General features: G+C 41.7%; 1 long non-coding RNA gene across 1 annotated transcript in view; it reads left to right on the top strand.

Moving 5' to 3' along the window:
• Nucleotides 1-27,300, top strand: part of LOC118144074 (uncharacterized) — an 81,127-nt gene that overhangs the window by 3,450 nt on the left and 50,377 nt on the right. The window contains exons 2-3 of the long non-coding RNA XR_004728545.3: nt 17,227-17,325; nt 18,642-18,707. This is a non-coding gene — a long non-coding RNA (uncharacterized LOC118144074). The remainder of the gene's footprint in view (nt 1-17,226; nt 17,326-18,641; nt 18,708-27,300) is intronic.

The following is a 27,300-nucleotide window of genomic DNA, read 5'->3' as shown; positions in this document are numbered from 1 at the left end:
TCTGAGTCATGCTTTTGGCTTAGTGGCCTCCACGAAGATATAGTTTTTTTCTCATTCAGTCTGCAGGAATTGCAGTGCATAGGCATCTGCTGTTGGTATCTGCAACTTTACCTTGACCTTGGATTTAGATTCCCAGATACTCCGTGTGTTAGTTAATATAACATTAGCTATGATGACAAACTCCAAAAGTTCAATGGATTCATGCAACAGAAGTTTATTGGTGGCTTGTATACCAGTCCAGTGTGGGAGTTCTTAATTACTAACCGGCTTTCCTCCATGTAGAGATTTTAGAACCCACAGCCCTTTCATCTGTGTCTCTATCATTTTCTGAGAGGGAAGTTTCCATGCTTTCTCGGTTTATAGTGCCCGTAGAGTGTCAGTAATGTATTTTTAGGGCTGCAGACCAAAAGGAATACTTAACAGTTCTTTTTACGAAGTAGTTAGGGTCAAACAGTCCAGCACTAATTATTTGCTCAGTGTCTTAGTAAGACAGTGCTGCATTTCCCTCAAATATTTAAAGTATCCCAGAGAGCTTTATGATTCATTATAGAGTGTTCTACTACTACTGTTTCCCGTGAATATTTCCTGTATCCTCAGGTACACTCTGTGCATTCACTGTGGTTGCCAAACTGTATGCAGGAACTATACACTATGGAGTCTTGTCTTCTGGCCATAGGAAGAGAAAAGGAAAGCATCATTCACCCCTGCTTCTTTGGTTTTTATTTGTATTTTTTTTTGAGACAGAGTCTCGCTCTGTCTTCCAGGCTGGAGTTCAGTGGCACGAGCTTGGCTCACTGCAACCTCCGATTCCTGGATTGAAGCGATTGATTCTCCTGCCTCAGCCTCTCCAGTAGCTGGGACTATAGGCATGTGCCACAATGTCTGGCTAATTTTTGTTTTTAGTAGAGATGAGGTTTTGCCATGTTGGCCAGGCTGGTCTGGAAGTCCTGACCTCAGGTAATCCACCCGACTCGGCCTCTCAAAGTGCTGGGATTACAGCCATGAGCCACCACACTTGGCCGCACCCCTGCTTCTTAATAACTTCTGCTTACCTTCCTCTGGTAAGAGCCAGACACATTGCCATATCTTTATGCTAACAAGGCTGGGAAATGCAGCCTCTGGCTGGGCCGTCACTGCTCGGTGTGGAAGTAAGAGCACGCATTTCTGGCAGGCAGCCAGCCATTTCCGACACAGTTGGCAACCTTTTCATCCTGACTTAGATTCTCTTGGGTCCTTTGGCTCATTCTCAAATCCTTCTGAGCCCTGCGGGAGTGGCAGTTAGGACTGAAAGTTAGTCTCATCTAGTGTGCGTCAATTACCGAACCAGCCCTTGGGTTCATCTCCCCAAACATTTTCCTCAGTTATTGCTACTTTGCAACTCAGGTACCATGTAGGATATACGGCTCCTATTCAAGGCAAGCTTGAGTATGTTCTGGAAAGTGTAGACATCTCTTTTCTGATAATTAGAGACCTACCTTGAGTTTCTATTAGCAAACATTTCCACACTCTGCCTCACCCATCAAGCGAACGACTCCACCCCTAAGGAGGAGGACAGTCTAGGCCTGCACATTGATCCACTATGTATTATCTCATCAGCTCTTCGAACTTTTTACTTCTGTGGGCAGGAACAAATTCAACATTAGCCTATACTATTGTTATTCCAATTCATTGTTCTTTAGTAGATCGTATGCCCTTTGGTTTCAGTCTGTCTTTTCATTCTCCAAGCTAAGTTTTGAACATTTCAGAACGTTTTTCTCTTTCAGATTCATGGATCTTACATTTTCATGGTTTTGAAGACTGTTGTCACTGTACACAAGGTCTCAGAAAGCCACACAGTTTACTCTTTGGTCTTCTGATATTTTTGTTTTTTTCTCCCTTGAGCAATAAACCTTAGTCTTTTGGAATAAATATAGCTGTGAAAGATTTACTGGGTTAAATGAAAATTTCTCAGGCCGGGCGCGGTGGCTCACGCTTACAATCTCAGCACTTTGGGAGGCCGAGGCGGGTGGATCACAAGGTCAAGAGATCGAGACCATCCTGGTCAATATGGTGAAACCCTGTCTCTACTAAAAATACAAAAATTAGCTGGGCATGGTGACGCGTGCCTGTAGTCCCAGCTACTCGGGAGGCTGAGGCAGGAGAATTGCTTGAACCCAGGAGGCGGAGGTTGCGGTGAGCCGAGATCGCACCATTGCACTCCAGCCTGGGTAACAAGAGCGAAACTCCGTCTCAAAAAAAAAAAAAAAAAAAGAATTTCTCAAAAGAAAAATATGCAGAGTAATATTTTAGACTACCATCCAACTACAATTTAACTGCAATTATGAACATTTACTTATGTAATTGATTCTCCTTTTCTATTTTTTCCTCCATTATTGTGTGTAGGTTGTGCTGGTGGTTAAACTCACCGTTTGGGATTTGGGGTCAGGCCCTGTGGCTCATGCCTGTAATCCCAACACTTTGGGAGGCCAAGGTGGGAGGATCATTTGTGCTCAGGAGTTCAAGACCAGCCTGGGCCCTGTAGTGAGATCCTGTCTCTCTATTAAAAAAAAAAAGTATATTTAAATATATATCTGAAACAACTAAGTTTACCATTTGATGCATCAGTATCAGAATACCAAGTCTACATTGCTGCAGAATCAAAGAAAAAATGAACATTTCTCATAAATCCCGGGTTTGAGCTCAATGCCCATGGAGCCCCTAACCGCTTGTAACAGTCTGTCCTGTCTGTCTGTCTGTCTGACCTCTCGGCTGTGCACTTGCCTGTCCTTGATACAGGCTGCCAGCCTGTGAGTGCCTTGTACAGTGGGTACACCAGGAGGGGCTGCCGTGGGTCAGTGATTACAAGGCTGTCAGCATGTCTTGGCTTTAGAGGTGAGACAGGATTCAGAAATGGATTCACTGCGGCAGGAGAGGAGACGAGGTTAAGAACGACGTTGCTGTACAGGCTGAATACTGATTAGGCGGTTGATTGTTACATTATTTTTCTACAGACAACAAAGTCACGAACTTTTTATCCTACTGCTAGCTTTTCTTTCCCATTCTTACCTCCAAAGAGGCTGAGAAAGGACCTTCTGAATACTTTTAGGGCCAAGAGCATTTTCCGCATTGCTTAAGGGATGTAATTTTTACCTAATTTTTCCTTTTTCATAATTTCCCTAAACCTTTTCCTCTAGCTCTTTCCTGTAGTGGGTGGCTGCATTATTGAGTGGCTGCCACCAACTTCCTCTGTTCCTTTTCTTCTCCCACATTTACTATCATAGCATCTTCTCTTCATTCTACAGAAAAAAGTACAAAGGCCAAATACAAACAGTTAACAAGACATAATCCTTTCTTCGTGGTATTGAGCCTTGACTGTAGATGTGGAATATTCCTGTATTAAATATCCACAGCTTTTCTTTCAGGTTGTGGGAAAGGATTTAAAGCGTTCTTCTTTCAGATGGTATAACAATGACTAACTGAAAAGTGCCTGATAAATATTTGCTAAGTCTGGCTGCTACTGATTAATGAAGACAATAAGAAGAATAATTATAGGCAGTTGGTTCTTGAAAAGTGGTTAGAAATTAACATTTAAGTAAAATCCAGGGTTGGCTGGGCTCAGTGGTTCATGCCTATAATGCCAGTCCTTTGGGAGGCTCAGGCAGAGGCTCACTTGAAGTCAGGAGTTCAAGACCAGACTGGGCAACATAGCAAGACCCATCTCTACACACACACACACACACACACACACACACACACACACACACACACACATTTAGCTAGGCAGGGTGACACACGACCTACTTGTATCTGCTCAAAAGGCTGAGGTGAGGTGGGAGGATCCCCTTAACTCAGGAGTTTAAGGCTGCAGTGAGCTATGATTGCACCACTGCACTCCAACCTCGGCAACAGAGCAAGACCCTGTCTTTAAATAAATAGATAAAACTCAGGCTCAAAACTCTAGAATTTGTTTCTAGAAAAAGGTCCCATTTCAGTATAGACAAACACCTCCAGGATAATGGAAACTGAATTAGAAACTGTGCATATTAACTTCTCTACACCTGCAGTCTGAGAAGGAGTTCTAAGGGGCAGTGCCAAAAGAAATGTGAGTATTCTCTTTGTTGAGAAACACGCTGTCTACTAACTCTTTTAATTTTAAGATGAATGATCAGAAACAAGCATGAACATGACGTGGAATCTGCGAGAGACATTGCAGAATGTGAAAAAGGGAGCATTGTCTTGAAACTTGGATTTGTAATCCTGGTAGATTTAGGAAATGGAAGAATATTTTAGAAAACATTTTGGCATCTTCCATAGAGTATGAAGATAGCCTCCAAGAGAAGAACATCTGTAAAGAAAAGCAGGATGTAAGGAAAATGCATAAGATGCATTGAAAGAATGCTGTACATCCTTTCCTACAGCCTGAAAGAAAAGCTGTGGATATTTAAAGGGAAGATGAGTAGGATAAGAAAGTGTTGATAAAAAACTGAAAATGTAATGGTGGAAATTAACATTTCTGTTGGAGATGATAGTCAAATGGAGAAATTGACAGCGTTAAAAATTGAAATTGCGAACTCAATTTCAAGGACAAATGGATAAAGCTCACCCTGAAGAAAGGGGAAAGATAAAAAGATTAAAATGAAAAGGAAGATAAAGGGAAGAGACACTGCAGAATTCAAGCAAAGACTGAGAGGTTTCTGACCAGGAAATCGAGCTAATTAGAATAGAAGCACGAATGAAAACACTATCAAGAAAACTTTCCTGAGGTGGAAACCAGATCTAAGTGTTTCTCCTGATACGATGTGATGGGAGGGGGACAAATCATGAGGATAAAATCTGTGTGGGCGGACTCGTGGGTATGTGTCATGCACAGTCGAACAGGGGCCCATGTTTGATTTGATGCTCTGCTGTCACTGTCTTTAAATTCTCACCCAGGCTGGAGTGCGGTGGTGCAGTCACGGCTCATCACAGCCTTGACCTTCCAGGTGATCCTCCCACCTCAGTCCTCAACGAACCGGGATTAAAGATGTATGCCATCGTGCCCAGCATTTTTATATTTTATACTAATGATATAAAAATTAACCAGGCGTGATGGCATATACATGGCTATGTGGGCGACAGAGCAAGACTGTCTCAAGAAAAAAAAAAGGAAAGAAAGGAACAAACACGTTGATATACTTCAACTGACTGACAAACCAAAATTGAGACCAATGTAAAATTTTAAAGAGGAATCTCACACAGTTTAGCAAATTCAGGAATCAAATTTGTTGAGTATTCTAAGGTGGATACTGAAATCTTGGGGGTGGCTTGCCCCTCAACGCTCTCCTTGCAGGCTATATTTTTCTTCTGCTTTCTTTTTGCCCAGTGATACATTTTGTATTTCTCAAGCTACAGTCTTCATAGCGCAGCTCAGATGAATGCTTTGCTGTGGCTGATGACCACATAAGCTACTTACAGATGCTTTCTTGTACGATACTTGCTACCAAGTACCTTGGTTGAAACACCCTGTCAACAAGAATTACATAACAGAAGCAAAGTTACATAAAAACCATAATGGCCATTTCCATTGTCAAACAAATTGAGCAATAATTTTGCACATCCTGACAGCTCCTATTGGGTAATGTCTTTTTTTTTTCTTGCTCTGTTGCCCGGGCTGGAATGCCGTGGCATGACCTTGGCTCACTGCAACCTCTGCCTCCCTGGGTCAAGCAATTCTCCTGCCTCAGGCTTCTGAGTAGCTGAGATTACAGGTGCAAGCCACCATGCTTGGCTTTTTTTTTTCTTTTTTTGTATTTTTAGGGGTTTCACTATGTTGACCAGGCTGATCTTGAACTCCTGACCTTGTGATCCCCCCACCTCGGTCTCCCAAAGTGCTGGTATTACAGGTGTGAGCCACCACGCCTGGCCAACGTGTCATGTTTTTAAAAATTGGCTGTAAAAAACAAATGACTAAGGGGAGATGTATGAACAGTCAGGAAGCCTGTCCTCTTACTGTTCATCTTGCAGGGAATGCTCCCAGGTGCTTGGGCATTGTAGGATCATGGCTAAGCTAAACTAGGATTCATGTTTGGATGTGTCTGATGAATGCATAGTCCACATGTATCCATCTGCCAGAGTTGATTTGTGCTGGGAAGGGAAACTGGGGAAGTAGGCTTGTATGAAGGCACTTGGTGGAAGGCAGAATGGGTGAAGCGAAGGAAGAAAGGAGGGGAAGAAGTGCATGATGTCTCTTCAATAATTTGCCTACCTTTTAAACTCAGTTTGAACTCTAATGAGCAAGGGATGGCTGGGCGTGGTGGTTTACGCCTGTAATCCAAACACTTTGGGATGCCAAGTTGGGTGGATCACCTGCAGTCAGGAGCTCAAGACGAGCCTGGCCAACAAGGTGAAATCCTGTCTCTACTAAAAATGCAAAAATTAGCCAGGGGTGGTTGCACGCTTCATAATCCAGCTACTCGGGAGGCTGTAGTGGGAGAATTGCTTGAACCCAGAAGGTGGAGGCTGCGGTGAGCCAAGATACTGCCACTGCACTCCAGCCTGGGTGACAGAGCGAGACCCCATCTCAAAACAATAATAAATAAATACATAGAAAGGGACTTCAGGCAGAGGCTTTCAAGAAGGAATTTGTGAGGCGCAGGGCCATCAGAGAATTGTTTTGATGCTAAATAATAGCACGGGCCACAGAACAGGGAAGAGAAGCTTACTTTTCTCACCAAATAAAACTGTTGTTGGCAGGGCGCTGTGGCACGCACCTGAAGTTCCAAATACTTGGTCCAGGAGTTCGAGGCTACAGTGAACTATGACCACACAGCTGCATTCCAGTGTGGGCAACAGAGCAAGATCTTATCTCTAAAAAAACAAAAACAAAAAACACCACAAGGAAGGCCAAATTGTATTGACACCATTCAGATAAAATGTGTACATACAGCAAAACCCCACCATAATGCTATGAGCAGAGTCCCAAAATTAAAATAGTTAAATATGAAGGACACATTTTTGCAAGTTTAATGAAATGAAAATGGTGGCTGGAGGTGGGATGGGAGTCAATTGCCAATTGTATCATAACAAATTTGTTTTACTGGAGCCAAGGGAATAATAATGAGAGCAGGTTATAATGGATGTCCCTGCACTGGGGTTTTTGGGTGATTTTGTTTCCCTACATGTCAGTATTTGTTGTCTAGGCTGGTCTCGAACTCCTGTGCTCAAGCAATCTTCCTGCCTCAGCCTCCCCCATAGCTGGGACTACAGTTGTGCACAACTGCGCCTGGATCCAAGTTTCCAAAATTATATCATAAAAACGTAGTCGTTTTCTCATTTAAACATTTTAAATTTAAAATAGCCATAGGAAATTTCATCTTACATAAGCAAAATCAAAATATCTGAAGGTGTCCGGATTGAACAAATCTTTTTAATAAACTTAATTTTACTGTAAGTAGAATCAGGAGTTTTAAATTGGCTGTGTACGCCTCAGAACAAAATGTATTACAGATCAAGCTCCTTCCCTTTGAATAAACACTTTGACTAACGTTGCCATTCATGTCATTTTGGTAGTTGTGGTTACATTGCTTTTTAAGCATCTCTATGGCCAAAAGCAACAGTTATGTATATGAATCATCTAGGAAAAATGTTGAAATACTTGTAATTGCTTACTGCCCTGCTATCACTCCTTTCAATTTGATCTTATCTGGGTTGGAATTTTAAAAACCTTCCCCCAAATCTGGTATTTCCTCTAGCCTACATTGTTGAAAGCCACCAGAATATATGAGAAAGCTATAAAATTTCATAGCCTAAACTCCACAATATGACTTTTCTGTGTCTCTCTTTTCTTTTCTTTCCGGAGAGTTTTACACTGCAGGATCTATGTCTCCTGAGTGAATCCTGCTCTACCAAAGGGTGTGTTTTTTTCTCATTTTCTGTTTTTGATGAGATCATTCCACAGCTTATCTCCTTCCTGCTTTCCCCTCCCAACCAACCTATTGTTCAAGGCTCAGCTCTAGGGTCAAGTCAGAGATACTCAACAAGCTTCCCTTCCTTCCTTCCTTCCTTCTTTCCTTCCTTCCTTCCTTCCTTCCTTCCTTCCTTCCTTCCTTCCTTCCTTCCTTCCTTCCTTCCTTCCTTCTTTCTTTCTTTCTCTCTCTCTCTCTCTCTTTCTTTCCCTCCCCCCTACCTCCCCCCTCCGATCCTGATGTCTCTCTTTCTCTCTTTCGAAGTTTCACTTTTGTCACCCAGGCTGGAATGCAATGGTGCAATCTCAGTTCACTGCAAACTCGGCCTCCTGGGTTCAAGCGATTCTCCTGCCTCAGCCTCCTGAGTAGCTGGGATTACACACATGTGCCACCACACCCAGCTAATTTTTGTATTTTTAGACAGCCAGGCTGGTCTCGATCTCCTGACCTCTGGTGATCGTCCTGCCTTGGCCTCCCAAAGTATCGTGCCCAGCCTCAACAAGCACTTTCAAGGGCCAAGTGAAAAAAAATGTTACTAGGCTAGATACTGAAATGACTCCTAACTACAAAGCTTGTAGCCACTGTCCTGAAGGAAGCACTCACTATCTGGTAGTGGGATTTAGGAAAATGCACAAATTACTAGACAGAGTGCACAGAGTAATACTAAGTACCATCCAACAAGTAGGACATCCAACAATAAGGTTCAATGGTACTTAATACTAAGTACCATCCAACAAGTAGGACATCCAACAATAAGGTTCAATGGTACTTAATACTAAGTACCATCCAACAAGTAGGACATCCAACAATAAGGTTCAATGGTACTTAATACTAAGTACCATCCAACAATAAGGTTCAATGGGGAGGAGTTAGGTCTATCCCGAAGCCTCTCTCAGCTGGTTTAGCCCATGCTGGCCTGCCCCTTTGCTGAATTACTGCTGGAATTGTTATTTATACCACCTGTTTGGCCCTTGGTTATCTATGTTATGTGAAGCTGTGTGTCCTCTCAACTTCCTTCAAATCAGGGTAAGTGTTAAATACATTTTGTTTTAGCCCAGAGTAGCCCAGAACAGCAGGGTGCCTGGGTTATATGTCATTGAATTCCAGCTTAGGCAGATCATGCATGTCTCCTCCAGGGGAATGACGTTATATGTTCCACTCTCCAAAAAGGACTCCACTAAGAGTTTCTACATCCACAGAGCTAAGTAAAAGCTTTCAGCTTACTCTCCCATCCCCAAGACTGGGCTCAGCTTCTCTCAAGAGAATTGTGTCACTAGCTCCACACATGGAAATCCTGGTGCCCCACAGAACATGACAGTGACATATTCCTTTTTGATCCATTATACTTTCCATGCCACACCTCTTGTGGACTCTAGAATCTGATAATCTAGGAGATCGCTTATTTTTACTTCCCTCCTTCCCCTCCTCCTTCTGATCAGTGAAAGGTAGTGGTTAAGGTATATGATTTCTAGAACCAAATTATGTGGTTTCAAATATTCACTTTGCCACTAAGTAGGCAATTGATTTTTTTTTTTTTTAATAGAGACAAGGTTTCACCATGCTGCTCAGGCTGGTCTCAAACTCCTGGGCTCAAGTTATCCATGTGCCTCAGCTTCCAAAAATGCTGGGACTACAGGTGTGATCCACTGGGTTCAGCCTAGGCAAGTGATTTTATATCCCCATGCCTTTGTTTCCACCTCTGCATAATGGTGATACTAATAATAATTCATAGGTATTTTATAAGTACGGTGAGTTGATAGAGTCAAAGTGAATTGAACTGAACAGTGATTGTGTAATATAGTATTTCACAAGTGCTGTCTTGAACTAGTTTTAAATTCCTAGCTAAAAACTCTCAATTCCCCCTTTGGGGTAGCTTGCTAAACTCCTGCCCTCCAACTTCTTCCCTTATCAGGTTCAGGTTCTGATTCTAACACCCTTGGATTATTATATGTAACACTCAACTACCAGAGGCCCCCAGATACCTAATAGCTCCTTCTTCCTTGGGCCTGTGGAATTATTGAAAATACCCAATCACCAGGAACCCACAAAACTTAACTAACCCACCTCACTTGCTATACATAAACTACGCCTATAACTCCAGCTTGCTGTTTTCCTACCCCCAGAAGCAACCTGCTATGCGGTCTTGCATGGAAGCCTTCTCTAGTTTGGAGCTGTGAGTAATAAAAAGTTCTGACTTTCATCTACCCAAGTGTTGCTGTGTTGTATTCAACCATCCAAAGAGCCTATAATCTTACTTAATATTGTATAATTTGGAAACAACTTAGTATGTGCTAAGCACTCAATACGTTATCTTTAAGGGCTGCTTCCAGTTTCTGTAAAATTTTGTGCACATAAATGTTGTAAAACTATTTCTGAGAGTAAATCATATTTTATGATGCAATCTTTTTTAAGTGTTCAAACTATTTAAACTTTATATTAAAGTTTATCTTAGAAAAACATCTTTTCAGATTTAATTTAGTGGACTTTGTTGTATTCTAATAGACAAACTGAAATACACCACAGTGGAGAATACCGTTTATGTATTTAACATATAGCTTATTATTTCTAAATTTAGATACAATTCTTAAAACTTCTTTTTAAGATGGAGTTTCACTCTTGTTGCCCAGGCTGGAGTGCAGTGGCGCAATCTCAGCTCACTGCAACCTCTTCCTCCTGGGTTCAAGTAATTCTTCTGCCTCAGCCTCTTGAGTAGCTGGGATTACAGGTGCCCATCACCACGCCCGTCTAAATTTTGTATTTTTAGGAGAGACAGCGTTTCTCCATGTTAGTCAGGCTGGCCTCGAACTCCTGACCTCGGGTGATCCTTCTGCCTCAGCCTCCCAAAGTGCGGGAGTTACCAGGCATGAGCCACCGCTTCCGGCCACTTAACACATTTTTTATTATAAAAACATTTCTAAACAAGATTGAAATCAAACCACATGTACCTATCATCAGCTTCAATAATCTGGCAAATATTCATCTATGCCAGATATCCTCTTCCTTTTAAATGATAAGCACTCTTTTCTAAAAGCATAATAACAATAGCATTATTATATGTAGAAAACTTGGCAATTTCTTAACATGTTCAACTACTCAGTCAGTTTCCAAATTTTTCCAAGTATCACATAGATTTTTTTTTCATTTTATGTGACTTCTTTGGATCAGGATTCAAGCAGAATCCATACATTACATTTCATCAACGAGCATCTTATGTTTTTTTTGTTTTGTTTTGTTTTTGTTTTTAGAGACAGGGTTTCACCATGTTGGCCAGGCTGGTCTTGAACTCCTGACCTCAAGCAATCCACCGCCTTGGCCTCCCAAAGTGCTAGGATTACAGGTGTGTCTCTTAAGTTATTTTTAACCTGTCACTTCCCCTTCTTTTTTTCCTCTAATTGTTTATTTGTTTACGACATCAGATTGTTGTCCTGTAACGTTTCCCTTTTTTTGAGATAGGATCTTACTCTGTTGCCCAGGCTTGAGTGCAGTGGTGCAATTATGGCTCAGCACAGCCTCGACCTTCCAGGCTCAATTGATCCTCCCATCTCAGCCTCCGGAGTAGCTGGGACTACAAGTGCGTGCCACTATGCCTGACTATTGTGTGTGTGTGTGTGTGTGTGTGTGTTTATTGTTTTTGTAGAGATGTAGTTTCACCATGTTGCTTAGTCTGGTCTTACTCCTGGGCTCAAGGAACCCACTCATCTTGGCTTCCCAAAGCACATTATAGATGTGAGCCACTGAGCCCAGCCCATGTTCTGACACTTGATGTTTAGTTTTCTGTTGGGCCATTTTTATAATTTTTTCTTAAACAGCACTGCTGAGTTATAATTGCACATATTTAGAACATACAATTTGATACGTTTTGACATATGTATACACACATGAAACCATTACCACAATCAAGATAAAGAATCTACCACCCTCACAAGTTTCCCAGTTTTCCTCAGTAATAATCCCTTTCTCCCAGTCCTTCCCACTGTCCCATCTTGAGTCATTAATCTGCTTTTTTGTCATTGTAGAGTAATTTGCATTTTCTAGAATTTTATGTCAGTCATACGTTATGTATTCATTTGCCACTTTCATTGAGCATAATTACCTTGAGCTCCATCCATCATTGTTGTTTCTCCTTTTCATTGCTGAGTGTATTTCTTTTTCTTTTTCTTTTTTTTTTGAGACAGAGTTTCGCTCTTGTTTACCCAGGCTGGAGTGCAATGGTGCGATCTCGGCTCACCGCAACCTCCGCCTCCTGGGTTCAGGCAATTCTCCTGCCTCAGCCTCCTGAGCATCTGGGATTACAGGCACGCACCACCATGCCCAGCTAAGTTTTTTGTATTTTTAGTAGAGATGGGGTTTCACCATGTTGACCAGGATGGTCTTGATCTCTTGACCTCATGATCCACCCGCCTCGGCCTCCCAAAGTGCTGGGATTACAGGCTTGAGCCACCGCGCCTGGCCAGCTGAGTGTATTTCATTATATAGATATACCACAATTTGTTTACCCATTTATTGATTTACAGATATTTGGATTGTTTCTAGTTCTTTTTTCTAGGAGCATCTGTGTAGAAGTCTTTGTATGGACATTTTTATTTTTCTTAGAAAAGCACCTAAGAGTGAAATGACTGAGTTATGTGATAGATGTTTAATTGTTTAAGAGCCTGCCAAGCTGATTTTCAGAGTAGTTGTCCATTTTACATTTCCACCAGCAGCATGTGCGTTAGTGCCTCCACATACTCACCAATACCTGCTGTAGTCAGCCTTTAATTTGAATATTCTAATAAGTGTGTGGTGGTCTCTTATTGTTTTTTGTTTGTTTGTTTGTTTGTTTTTTTATAGATGGGGTTTCACCACGTTGGTCAGGCTGGTCTTGAACTCCTCCTGACCTCAGGTGATCCGCCCGCCTTGGCCTCCAAAGTGCTTGGATTACAGGAGTGAGCCACCGCACTGGCCTGGTATCTTATTGTTTTAATTTGCATTTACCTGATGACAGATGATGTGGAGAATCTTTTCACATGCTTATTTGTCATCTGTATATCTTCTTCGGTTAATGTCTTTGGTCCATTTTAAAATCAGGGGATTTAGTTTCAGTTGAATTTTAAGAGTTCTTTGTATGTTTTGAATAACAGGCCTTTATCAGATGGGTTTCTTTTGTTTTTGAGACAGTCTCACTCTGTTGCCCAGGCTAGAGTACAGTGACTGCAGTGCGATCAGCTCACTGCAACCTCCACCTCCCAGGTTCAAGCAATTCTCATGCCTCAGCCTCTCGAATAGCTGGGACTACTGCCATGTGCTACCACACCCAGCTAATTTTTTTGTTTTTAGCAGAGACAAGGTTTTACAGTATTGGGAGGCTGGTCTCAAACTCTTGGCCTCAAGAGATCCACCCACTTTGGCCTCCCAAAGTGCTGGGATCACAGGTGTGAGCCATGGTGCCCTGCCCAGATGGCTCTTTTGCAAGCATTTTCTTCCAGTCTGTGGCTTGTTTTCTCATTCTCTTGACATTGTCTCTTGCAGAGCAGAAGTTTTTAATATTAATGAAGTGCCAGTTAATCAAGTATTTTTTTTCTTTTTGAGGCGGAGTTCCTCTCTTGTTACCCAGGCTGGAGTGCAATGGTGCGATCTCGGCTCACCGCAACCTCCGCCTCCTGGGTTCAGGCAATTCTCCTCCCTCAGCCTCCTGAGTAGCTGGGACTACAGGCACGCGCCACCATGCCCAGCTAATTTTTTGTATTTTTAGTAGAGACGGGGTTTCACCATGTTGACCAGGATGGTCTCGATCTCTTGACCTCATGATCCACCTGCCTCGGCCTCCCAAAGTGCTGGGATTACAGGCGTGAGCCACCGCGCCCAGCTCAAGTATTTCTTTCATGAACCATGTCTTTGGTATGTGTCTAAAAAGTTGTTGTTGTACCCGAGGTCATCTATATTACATTTTGGTCTAGATCCACTTTGAGTTGACTTTTGTATTTTTTCATTCTGTCTGTGTTTAGATTCATTATTTTGCATGTGAATATCCACTTTTTCTGGTACCATTTGTTGAAAAGACAATCTTTGCTCAAAGATCGGTTGATTATACAGTTGATCCTTGAGCGACATAGGAATTAGAGGCATTGATTCCCCCAACATGTTAAAAATCCATGTGTAATTTTAAATGTTTTATTATTTATTTTATTTATGAGATGAGGTCTTGCTGTGTTGCCCAGGCTGGTCTCAAACTCCTGGGCTTAACAGCTCCTACTGCCTCAGCCTTCCAAAGAGCTAGGACTACAGGCATGATCCATCACACCTGGCTCACCATGTGTACCTTCTGACTCCTCCGTTTTGACTATTAGTAGCCTACTGTTGACTGGAAACCTCACCCAATAACATAAACGGTGGATTAATACATATTTTGCATGTTATATGTATTGCATACTATAGTTTTACAGTAAGTTAGAGAAAATATTATAAAAAATACCATAAGGATGGGAAAATACATTTTCTATTTATTAAGCTGAAATTGATTATCATAAAAGCCTTACAGTAAGCAAGTTAGAGAAAAGAAAATATTATGAAGAATATAAGGATGAGAAAATATATTTTCTTTTTTCTTTTTCTTAATTTTTTTTTTTTTTAAATGGGGTTTCACCATATTGGTCAGGCTGGTCTCGAACTCCTGACCTCAGGTGATCTGCCCACCTCAGCCTCCCAAAGTGCTGGGATTACAGGCATGAGCCACCATGCCCGGCTATGAAAATATATTTTCTATTTATTAAGTTGAAATGGATTATCATAAAAGTCTTCATGATGAGGAGGCTGAGGAAGAGGAGGAAGAAAAGAGACTGGTCTTCCTCTCTGGAGGGTAGCAGAGAGAGAAGAAAATCTGCATTTAAGTGGACCCACACAGTTCAAATCTGTGTTGTTCAAGGGTCAACTGGATTTATGTGAGTCTCTCTCTGGGCACTCTGTTCAGTTCCATTGATTTAACTTTCTTTCACCAATACCACACTGCTTGATTATTGTAGCTTTATTATTTTTTTTTTTCTTGAGACAGGCTCTTGCTCTGTTGCCCAGTCTGGAGTGCAGTGGTGCCATCGCAACTCACTGCAGCTTTGACTACCTGGATGCATGTGATTCTTCCACTTCAGCCTCCCAACTAGCGGGGCTGGAGGTGCGTGCTACTATGCCTAGATAATTTTTGTATTTATTGTTGAGACAGGGTTTCATTATGTTGCTTAGGCTAGTCTCAAACTCCTGGACTCAAGTGATCCACCTGCCCCAACCTCCCAGAGTGCTAGGATTACAGGCGTGCACCACTATGCCCAGCTAATTTTTGTATTTTTAGTAGAGGTGGTGTTTCACCACGTTGGCTAGGCTGGTCTCAAACTCCTGGCTTCAGGTGATCTGCCTGCCTTGGCCTCCCAAAGTGCTAGGACTACAGGTGTGAGACACCACTCCTTGTTTTTTTTTTATAGTACCACACTTTTTCCTCCTTGGTTAAGTTGATTTGAAAGTATTTTGTTCTTTTTGATGCTATGGTAAATGGAGACTGTTTTCTTAATTTTTTTAAGATAATTTTTTTAAGATACCCATTACAAGGGTATACAAACACAACTGATTGTTTTGTGATGAGTTTGTATCCTGCAATTTCAATGAATTTGTTTATTAGTTCTAACAGGATTTTGTGTGTGTGTGTGTGTGTGTGTGTGTGCGAAAACTTTAGTTTTCTACATGTAAGATTATGTTGTTTGTGAACAGAGATAATAATTGGATTTGTTGGAACTTTAAAAAAAATCCAGTCAGCCACTCTGTGCCTTTTGATTGGTAAGTTAAATAGAGTTACATTTAACGTAACTATTGATAGAGAAGGGTTTACTATTCCCATTTATTTTATGCCTGTCTTGTAGCTCTTTTTGTCTTTTTAAAATTCTCTTATTTTGTGTTTCATTGACTATTTTTTGTATTGATGTTTTGATTCGTTATTCTTTTGTGTAACTGTTAGTTATTTTCTTTGTGATTATCATGAGCTTACGTAAAATACCTTATAGTTAAAACAGTCAATTTTAATTGGATAATAATTTAATTTCTATCATTTACAAAAACTATGGACTTTCACTTCTCCATCTGCACACTTTACATTATTGATGTCACAATTTACATTTCTTTATATCATGTATCATTACATTTTTTTTTTTTGAGACAGAGTTTTGCTCTTGTTGCCCAGGCTGGAGTGCAGTGGCATGATCTCAGCTCACTGCAAGTTCCACCTTCTGGGTTCAAGCAATTCTCCTGCCTCAGCCTCCCAAATAGCTGAAATTACAAGTGCCTGCCACCATGCCTGGCTAATTTTTTGGTATTTTTAGTAGAGACAGGGTTTCATCACCTTAGCCAGGCTTGTCTCAAACTCCTGTCTTCTGGTGATCCACCCACCTCAGCCCCACAAAGTGCTGGGATTATAGGCATTAGCCACCATGCCCAGACTAAAATATTTTTTATTTATAGTTATTTAAAATATTTTTGTCTTTTAACTTTTATACTAGATTTTAAAGTAATTTACTCACTACTGTTACAGTAATACAGTATTGTTTGTCTGTAAATTTACCTTTACTGAGTTTTATACCACTTTTTTAATTTATAAGATTTCTGTTAAGAAATTCATGTATAGCTTTAGTTTCCCTCACATGTGACATGTTGCTTTCAAAATTCTCTGTTTGTCCTTGTATTGTAGCTGTTTTTTTTTTTTTTTTTTTTTTTTTTTTGAGATGGCGTCTCACTGTATCACCCAGGATGGAGTGCAGGGACACAATTTGGCCTCACTGCAAACTCTGCCTCCCAGGTTCAAATGATTCTTGGGCCTCAGCCTCCCAAGTAGCTCGGATCACAGGCATGTGACACCACACCTGGCTAACTTTTGTATTTTTAGTAAAGATGAGGTTTCATTATGTTGGCCAGGCTAGTTTCAAACTGCTTACCTCAAGCAATCTGCCACCTCAGCCTTCCAAGTGCTGGCATTACAGGCATAAGCCACCACACCCAGCTACACCCAGCCAGTCCTTGTATTTTGATAGTTTTGTTATAATGTGTCTCAACATGGATCTCTTCGAATTTATCTTAGTCAGTTTTCTTTGAGTTTCCTAGATGTGGATATTTATTTCTTTCCCAAGATTTTGGACGTTTTCAGGGACTATATCTTTGAATCAGTTTTCTGGTCTTTTCTCTCTCTATTTTCCTTCTGAGACTCCTATAATGCACATATTTGTCCACTTGATGGAGTCCCTTTAAGTCCTTTGAGCCCTTTTTACCCATTTTCATTTATTTTTCTTTCTTCAAGGCAGGCTCTCTCTGTTGCCCAGGCTGGAGTGCAGCACAGTCTCAGCTTACTGCAACCTCTGCCTCCTAGGCTCAAGTGATTCTCACCTCAACCTCTAGAGTAAGTAGCTGGGACTACAGGAGCATGCCACCACACCTGGCTAATTTTTGTAGAGATGGGGTTTCACCATGTTACCCAGGCTGGTCTTAAACTATTGGTCTCAAGCAATCCACCTGCCTCAGTTCCCAAAATGCTGGGATTACAGGAATGAGCCAACACACCTGGCTTCTTTTTTATTCTCCTCTGACTGAATAATTTCAAATGGTTTTCCTTGAGTTTGCTGATTCTTTCTTCTGCTTGTTCTAGTTTGAATTTTCATTTCACTTATTGTATTCTTCAGCTCTAACATTTCTGTATGATTCCACTTACAATGTTTAATCTCTTTGTTGAAATTCTCATTTTGTGTGTTTTTTTTTTTCTTTCTTTCTTTCTTTTTTATAAAGACGGTGTTTCACCATGTTGGTCAGCTGGTCTTGAACTCCTGACCTCAGGTGATCTGCCTGCCTTGGCCTCCAAAGTGCTTGGATTACAGGCGTGAGCCACCATGCCCGGTCTCATTTTGTTTATGTATTGTTCTCCCGAACTTGTTGAGCATTTTCATAATGGTTACTTTTAGTTTTCTGTCAGGTAGTTCATATATATCTGTTTCATTAGGGTTGGTTTGTCGCAGTTTACCTTGTTCCCTTGTTTGAACTGTTTTCCCTATTCCTTTATCTTCCTTGACTCTTTGTTGTGGTATCTGCACCTTAGAAAAAGTAGCTGCCTCTCCTGGTCTTTATGGGTTGACCTCACACGAGAAGTCCTTACCATCAACTAAATCAGAGATTCTGGGGACCCCTCAAATCTTCTCATGTGTGTTTTCTCTGAACTTGTGCATATGAATTTCTATTCAGTGTAACTTGCCATTTTTAAATTTGGGGAGTTTATAATTCCTTGCTTCCCCTGGTGTGTGTTTTCTGTACCATGAATCTTCTGAGTCAGCAGCATGCCCTAAGCTCTTTTTTTGTTGTCAACTGGACCCGGGCATCTAGAGTATGGTAGCTCCATCAGCACTTGGAGCCAGAAGCGAGTTCCTCACCTAGCCCCATGAAAAGTTGGAACATTGAGTATAGGTTCCAACTCTTTATCTCCTTAAGGGAGAAGCTAAGATTTGGGAGTTTTTACACGCTCATTCTGTGCTGAGCCAGGAGAATGGACTGTCGTGAATGAGTGTGTGCTAGTCCAAATTGCTGCCTTTGTTCTCAGATGCTCTAAGGCATCTAGAGTATGTCATCATACCCCTTCAGCACTCTTGAGACAAGTTAGGAGACAGTCCCCCAGGCAGCCTCTAAAAACTTGGAACATTGGATTCATGGTCCATTTCTTTTCCTCTCTAGGGAGAAGCTGGGCTATGAGGGTTTCTGCCCATTCGCTCTGCATTGAGCTGGGAAGGACGGTCTATGGTGAGTTTATGTTTTCTAATACAACATTACTTTCGTTCTCAGCAGCTCCCAATCTAGGGCCCTTTGCCATCAGTGTTCAGATTCAGACAAGACAGAAGCTAGTTCTTCAAGTGGCCTCCAGAGAAGTCAGAATGTTGGAACTATTATCCAGTCTTTTCCCACCCACCACCCTCCAAAGAAAAGCTGGAAGCTGGAGTTTTCGTACTGATTGTGCAGTGTGGTGTTATGGGGAGTGATTGTGGCAAGAGGGTTGCCTCAAATTTTTCTTCCAGCTTTGATGCAGCTAGTTTCACATTCATTCATTGTGTAAGAGACTCTACATTGTTCTCTGAATTTCTCACGAGGGGAAATCAGTCTGTGAATTGTTGCTGAATTTGTCTGTCCATAGGAGAAAGGAGGGTCAGAGATTGCTATTCTGACATCTTTCTGATATCACTGAGGTGTTAATTCTTATTGAGCTTTGACAGTTTGTTACATATTACAGATGTAAGACTTTTTACTAGATATCCTTTCAGCAATATTGTCTTACAGTCTGTGGTTTGTCTTTTCATTCTTTTAACAATGTCTTTCAAAGAGCAGAGGTCTTAATTTTGATGAAATCATTGTTTTCTCCAGCAACGCTATTACATTTCTTTGGTCAACTTGCTTTCTCAGTTCCACAAAGACTACTTCAAAATCTTTCCACTCCTTTCAAACTTCCCTTACCATTGCTTTTGTTCTGAGCAGATGGCCCCACATCCTACTACAGAAAGTGGAAGTCATAGTACGGAAACCCCCCGAACTTCCCTCCAACCACTTTACACGAGTACCTGGATTTCTACCCATGATCTCTTTGTTCTGCCCTGATACAATGAAGGAGGTGTTCTTTCTCTCATCCTCTGAGATCAATCGTTTCACCTGTTATCTGGTCCTCATTTCTTCTTTCCTTTTTCTACTCAGACTTCAGCCTTAAGCTATCAAGTGTCTTTTCTGTCTTCTCTATCTTTGGCCTTTCTCTTTACTCTTTTATTTTCCAAACCTGTAAGCTTGACTGCACTCTATCACTAAAAACAAAGCAAAACAAAATCTTTATTTTACCTAATTTTCCCTTCTAGCAATAGCCATATTTCTTCCCTCTTCTTTATAACCCAATTTCTCAAGTAATAGGTCTAGGATTTTGTGAGGTAAAATAGAAACTGCCAACAGCGATGTATAAGTTGGGCACAGGGGGTGGGGGTGCTTGAAGAAAACATTGGGACAGCAGCAGACCACCAGGGTACCTTGGCTTTGGGGTCAGGGTTAATCTAAGGGATTGCGTGCCAAAGCTAATAGGTAAGATATGCTTGACTGTGGCTTGCTGAGCCAAACAGTATGAAGAGTAGGGCATAACTGGGTCTAGAATTAGTTTCTTTATTTCAAAATTTAAAATAATAGCTACTTTACAGCATTGTTTTATTTTATTTACTTATTTATTTTTTTGAGATGGAATTTTGCTCTCGTTACCCAGGCTGGAGTGCAATGGCGTGATCTCGGCTCACCACAACCTCCGCCTCCTGGGTTCAGGCAATTCTCCTGCCTCAGCCTCCTGAGTAGCTGGGATTACAGGCGCACGCCACCATGCCCAGCTAATTTTTTTTTTTTTGTATTTTAAGTAGAGACAGGGTTTCACCATGTTGACCAGGATGGTCTTGATCTCTTGACCTCGTGATCCACCCGCCTCGGCCTCCCAAAATGCTGGGATTACAGGCGTGAGACACCGTGCCCAGCCAGCATTGTTTTAAAGATTAAGTGAGTTAATGGTATTTTTTTTTTGAGACAGGGTCTTACTCTGTCACCAAGGCTGGCATGTAGTGGCATGATCATAGCTCATTGCGGCCTCAAACTCCTAGGCTTAAAGGATCTCCTGCCTTAACCTCCTGTGTGTCTGGGACTACAGACACCACAATGCCAGCCAAACTAATTTTTAAAAAATTTTTTGTAGAGATGGGGTCTTTCTATTTTGCCTAGGCTGGTCTCACACTCCTGGACTCAAGTGATTCTCACTCCTTGACCTCCTAAAGTGCTGGGATTATAGGAATCAGTCACTGCGCTCAGCCCTGTCTAGTGCTTTGGACATTGCCTTACTCATTCATTTGGTCATTCATCCGTAAAGACACATGTATCAGAAAGTTTGCTATGCATTAAGGACACAAAGAAGAGTAAGACAAAAGGTCTGCTTTTGATGAACTCACAGTCTTAGGACAGTCAAGGCATAAGCATACAATTTTAATTCAGCAAGGTGAATGCTGTGATTGATAAGCACAGGGTGTTTTGGGAGTTTGAAGAAGGAAGCATATAGCTTAGGGCGAGATGCATGGAAGAAGTCTTCCTGATTGAGGTAAAACTCGAGCTGATTTTTTTTTTTTTAATGGAGTCTCTGTCTTTCACCCAGGCTGGAGTGCAGTGGCACAATCTCAGCTCACTGCAACCTCTGCCTCCCGAGTTCAAGTGATTCTCCTGCCTCAGCCTCCAGAGTAGCTGGGATTACAGGCACTCGCCACCATGCCTGGCTAATTTTTGTATTTTTAGCAGTGACGGCATTTTGCCATGTTGGCCAGGCTTGTCTCGGTCTCCTGACTTCAGGTGATCCACCCACTTCAGCCTCCCAAAGTTAGAGCTGATTCTTAAAGTGAATAGGTGTTAGCAAAAAAAAAAAAGAGAGAGAAGGCAGGCAGGGGAAAATTTTAAAAGTTCCTCTGTACAAATAGTTCAACTTCAAGGCACTGGAATTCCATGCTTTACTTAGTTAAAACAAATCATACTGCTAAGAAGTTATTTATTTAAAACTCATTGACCCGTTTGAATGATATGTAAAGAAAAAGATATTATACGATAATACAAGGATAGGGCAAAGCTTTCTTCATTGGGGTGAAACACAGCAGGAGTTGCTATAGTCAGAATGACACAATCTATTTTAAGGAACCTGGTGGCTGGGAGCCTAGGTAAGACTACGACCAATACTTAAATTGCTTAGATGGTGCCCCCATGGTCCAGAATTTTGGTCCTCGGCTTTGATGGTGCTGGAAGTAGATCGTCAGCTAAAAAAGATGGCCAACCTTTTGGGATACCAGTTAAATTTAAATACAGATGCATATGTTCGTCTCCTGAATATAATGCATTCCCTTATAATAAATATAAAACTTCTGTAAACTCAAATACTCACGTTGACATGTGGTATCAAACCGACATGTTGTCATGATTGGTAGATTTGGTACCAATATACCAAAGCATGGTAAGTAGTGCCTTGAGAGCCTGAATTCAGAACAAAAGGAGCTGGCTGGGGTGAGCAGCTCTCTGGTTTAGAAAAGGAGCTGGCTGGGGTGAGCAGCTCTCTGGTTTAGAAAAGTGTCTGCGCAACATGGGCTCAATTTCTTGTTCTGATTCTTCAAAATCGTGATTCATGTGATTTCATAGAACGTTTGAGAGCTAGATAGCTCATAGTAACATAAATTCAGAGTATTATGCATATTATTATTATGGAGAATAATTACATGCATATACATAGGAAAAGGCATGTAAGATTATATAACATATGAAGAGCAGTTTTCTGTATGGAGTGGAAACATGAGCATTCCTTATTTTACTTTTGTTTTCTTAATCTGTGATTTCAAAATTACCTGTAATGAAGATGTGCTACCTTTGCAATAAAGAAATATTAATGTGGTAAATACCATGGGGAGTAGCAGACAGGACTAGTTAGAAGAATATTGGAAAGGCGGCAGTGCTGCCAAAAAAGAACTTCTTTTTAGTTTGGACTAAAACTAAGAAGGGACTATTTTTAGCAAAAGAAGTTTTTTTTTTTGAGATGGAGTCTCACTCTGTCCCTCAGGCTGGAGTGCAGTGGTGTGATCATGGCTCACTGCAACCTCTGCCTCTGGACTCAAACGATTCTCCTGCCTTAGCCTTCTGAATAGCTGGGATTACGGGCACATGCCACCACCACTCAGCTAATTTTTGTATTTAGAGTAGAGATGAGGTTTCACTATGTTGCCCAGTCTGGTCTCCAACTCCTGACCTCAGGTGATCCTCTCACCTTGGCCTCCCAAAGTGTTAAGATTATAGATGTGAGCCACCACACCCAGCCAGTTTTTAGTACAAGTTTTAAATGCCCCTCCCATTGTCACATTCAGCACTGAAAATGTTTATCTCGCATAAAGAATGCGCATTAAAATCATTTACAAAATCTGAGCATGCTCTTGGCTATAATGCAAGTATCCACAACTCACAGAGAATCAACAGCATGTCCATCACAACGAAATTAGAATCAGTAAGAAAATAGTAACTAATTTTCCCCCAAACATTTGAAAATAAAAACCCCACACATTTAGATAATTTACAAATGATAGAAGAAATCAAAAGCAAATTAAAGAAAATACTCAGAACTCCGTGATACTAAAAATACTGCTCATAGCTTGTGAGATGCAGCCGTTCATTGTCTATGCACCTGTTTCTCTCAGGGAATTGTGGGGAGGGACCTCCAAAGTGTGCCGAGCATCTTACTTAGGCCATATCAGTTTTATTTTTATTTCATTTTGTATATTTATTTTTAGATGGAGTTTTGCTCTTGTTGCTGAGGCTGGAGTGCTATGGTGCAATCTTGGGTCATTGCAACCTCCACCTCCTGGATTCCAGCAGTTCTCCTGCCTCAGCCTCCTGAGTAGCAGGGGTTACAGGCACCTGCCACCACGTCCAGCTAATGTTTTAATTGTTTTTTCTTTTTAAAAAATTTTTAGTAGAGGTGAGTTTTCACCATGTTAACCAGGCTGGTCTCAAACTCCTGACCTCAGGTGATTCACCCACCTCAGCCTCCCAAAGTGCTGAGATTACAGGCATGAGCCTCCACTCCAGGCCCATTTTTATTTTTTATATCATTTATATTTATATACAAAGTGGAGCCAACATATATTACTTTCTCAAATTAAAAAAAAATTTGTAAGGGCCACATTACTGATGTTAGATTCTGATTTTAGTTAAAGGTATATGACTTATGTGACTTTTGTAGTTTTTTATTTGGGGTCAGCCTCGGGTAAATGAATCTTTTTTTAGGACTCACTTCTAAGGAGTTTAGAAATTGCTATGTGGGAGCTAAGCTATGAGGATGCAAAGGCATAACAATGATATGATGAACTCTGGCAACTTTGAGGGAAGGGTGGAAGGGGAGTCTTGGAAACAGATGCTAGGCGCCACAAAGAAAAATGAGCACGGAGACAAAGGATCTTTCAGCAGCACAGTTTTTACTTCCTGGGCTGCAGGAAGGGTACTCTCACTAGCCATCTTGCCACAAGAGTACAATGAACAAAGGAAAACACATAAATTTGTCCCTTACACATTTGGGGTCATCATTACTGCGGTGTCTGATCTCCATTGGCTGCAGCCAAACCTCACAGTTTAAACTAAAACCCGATTGGCTAATAACTTAAAAGTTTTCTATTTTTTATTTATTTATTTTATTTTACCTATTTATTTTTATTTTGAGACGGAGTTTCGCTGCTGTTACCCAGGCTGGAGTGCAATGGCACGATCTCGGCTCAGCTGCAACCTCCGCCTCCTGGGTTCAAGCAATTCTCCTGCCTTAGCCTCCTGAGTAGCTGGGACTACAGGCACGCGCCACCATGCCCAGCTAATTTTTGTATTTTTAGTAGAGACGGGGTTTCACCTTGTTGACCAGGATGGTTTCGATCTCTTGACCGCGTGATCCACCCGCCTCGGCCTCCCAAAGTGCTGGGATGACAGGCGTGAGCCACCGCGCCCGACTTATTTATTTATTTTTAAAGACAAGTTTTCACCACATTGGTCAGGCTGGTCTTGAACTCCTGGCCTCAGGTGACCCGCCCTTCTTTGCCTCCAAAGTGCTTGGATTACAGGTGTGAGCCACCACTCCCGGCCCTAACACTTTTTTGAACAGGCAAAAGCAATGGAGAGCTGGGACATGCCTGTGAGCACGTCCAGCACAGATATTTTGGTTAAAGTACAAGGACATAGAATGTACTACATGCCTGTAAGCATGGCATGTCTAACAGCTACATAGGATAGGGCTTAACAAAGTTATTGGCACACTTATTCTTTAACAAGAAAGAAAACTTTTAAAAGGAACTTTTCTACTTCCCACAGGGAGTGAGGGATAAAAGACTGTGGTGTACACTGCTTGGGTGGCAAAGTCTCATAAATCACAACCAAATAACTTATCCTTGTAACCAGACACCACCTGTTTCCCCAAAACTACTGACATATTAATAATGAAAAAGAAGTTGCTACATATCTTTGTTTTGTGCTACAACAGAATAACACTGACTGGGGAGTTTATAATAAACAAAGTTAGTTTTTCACAGTTTTGGAGGCTGAAAAGTCAGGGCCAGCATCTTGCAAGGGACTTTTTGCTCTGTCATCCATGTGGAAGGGCGAGAGGGCAAAAGGAGGAGGGAAGGGGGCAAACTTATTCTTTTATAAAGAACCACTCCAGCAATAATGGCATTAATTTATTTATGAGACCTCTGCTCTCATGACTTAATCACCTCTTAAAGGTCTCACCTCTCCACACTGTTGCAATGGGGGTTAAGTTTCCAATACATGAACTTTGGGGGACACATCTAAACTTTAGCATTTACCCCCTGGTCCCCCAAATCCATGTCTGTCTCACATGCAAAATATATTCACTCCATTCCAACAGCCCCAAAAGTCTTAACTCATTCCAGCATCAACTCAAAAGTCTGAAGTCTCAGCTAAATCAACTGTGGGTAAGACTCAAGATGCTGCATTGTGAGGCAAATTTTCCTCCAGCTGTGAGCCTACAAAATCAAACAAGTTGGTTGCTTCCAAAATACAATGATGAGATGGGCATCAGATAGACATTCTTGTTGCAAAAGAGAGAAATAGACAATAAGAAAGGAGTAACAGGCTCCAAATAAATCCAAAAGCTGACAAGGCAGACATTAAAATCTAAAGGCTTGGCTGGGCATGGTGGCTCATGCCTGTAATCCCAGCACTTTGGGAGGTGGAGGTGGGCAGATCACCTGAGGTCAGGAGTTTGAGACCAGCCTGGCCAACATGGAGGAACTCTGTCTCTACTAAAAATACAAAATTAGCCAGGTGTGGTGGTGTGGGCCTGTAATCCCAGCTACTTGGGAGGCTGAGGCAGGAGAATAGCTTGAACCCCAGAAGTGAAGGTTGCGGTGAGCCCAGATGGCACCATTGCACTCCAGCCTGGGCAACAAGAGTGAAACTCCATCAAAAAACAAAACAAAACAAAACAAAACACACAAACAAACTCCTCCCTCGAAACAAAACAAAACAAAAAACCCGCCAAACTAAAGCCTCCAGAATAATCTTTTATTCCTCGTGCCAACTTCTGGACACACTGGGGTTGAGCTCCCAGGGTATGGGGCAGCCCTTCCAGTATGGTTTTGCTGGGCTCAGTCTACACAGAAGCTCTCCTAAGCTGATGCTCCATTCTGGCAGGCCTGCGGTTCCAGGTCTTTCGGGTGGCCCTGCTCCCACGGCTCCACTAGGCACTGCCCTCGTAAGAACTCTCTGCGGCAGCTCCACCCCTGTGTCAGGTTTCTGCTTGAGTCCCCAGGCTGCCCAGTACATTCTGTGAGATCTAGGTGGAAGCTGCCATGCCTCCACAGTTCTTGCCTTCTGCTTGCCTGCAGAATTAGCACCACATTGATGAGGCAGAGTTTACTACTTTTACCTTCTAAAGTGGTGGCCCAAGATGCACCTGGCCCAGCTTGAGTCATGGCTGTGGTGGCCAAAGATTGTTGTGCCGGAATGCATAGAATAGAGCCCTATGGCTTCCCTGGCCAGTGAGCCCATGGAGGGAACTGGGCCTGTCTCCCAAAACCATTCTGTCTTCTGAGAGCTGTGGGCCTATGACGGGAAGGGGCAGCCCTGGAGGTACCTGAAATGCAGTTAAAGTCATTCTTTCACTGTCTCAATGACGAGTACCTGCCCCTCCTTCTTGCACTAAGTTCTAGCTGTTAGTCACTTGGCCACACGCTTAGTTTGCTCTCCTAAAGGTGCCTTTTCATATTTTGCATGGCCAAGCTGTTAATTTTCCAGATTTATCTGTTCTGCTCCCATTTTAATTATACATTTTATCTTTAAATCATTCAGTTATTCTCTCAAGTTACTGTAAGTGACCAAAAGACGCCATTCAGTACTCTGAATGCTTTGCTTTTTAGATATCCTAGTTCATTGCTTTTAAATTCTGCCTTCCACAAAGTCCTGGCACATGGACATAATTTTGCCAATTATTTACAACTGCATAGTAATGATGGTTTTTATTACAGTTTCCAGTATCTTACTCCTCAGTTCTATCTGAGACTCGCTCATCAGAATAGCCCTTACTGTCCAAATTTTTACCAACATTTTGACCATATCCACTTAAGTAATCTCAAAGAAGTTCCAGAGTCTCCCCGTAGTTCCTCTGTTTTTCTGAGCCCTCACCAAAATCACCCTTAACGCTTCATCCATGGCAACCTAGGCTTTTACTAGCCCGCTCCTTCAAATTCTTCCAACCTCCTATTATCCTGTCCCAAAGCCACTTCCACATGTTCAGGTATTTGTAAAAGCAACA

The sequence above is a fragment of the Callithrix jacchus genome, chromosome 9 (genome assembly GCF_049354715.1).
Source record: "Callithrix jacchus isolate 240 chromosome 9, calJac240_pri, whole genome shotgun sequence".
In the NCBI taxonomy this organism is placed as follows: domain Eukaryota; kingdom Metazoa; phylum Chordata; class Mammalia; order Primates; family Cebidae; genus Callithrix; species Callithrix jacchus.
The sequence above is the reverse complement of the archived record's forward strand: the minus strand, read 5'-3'. Positions and strand labels throughout refer to the sequence as shown.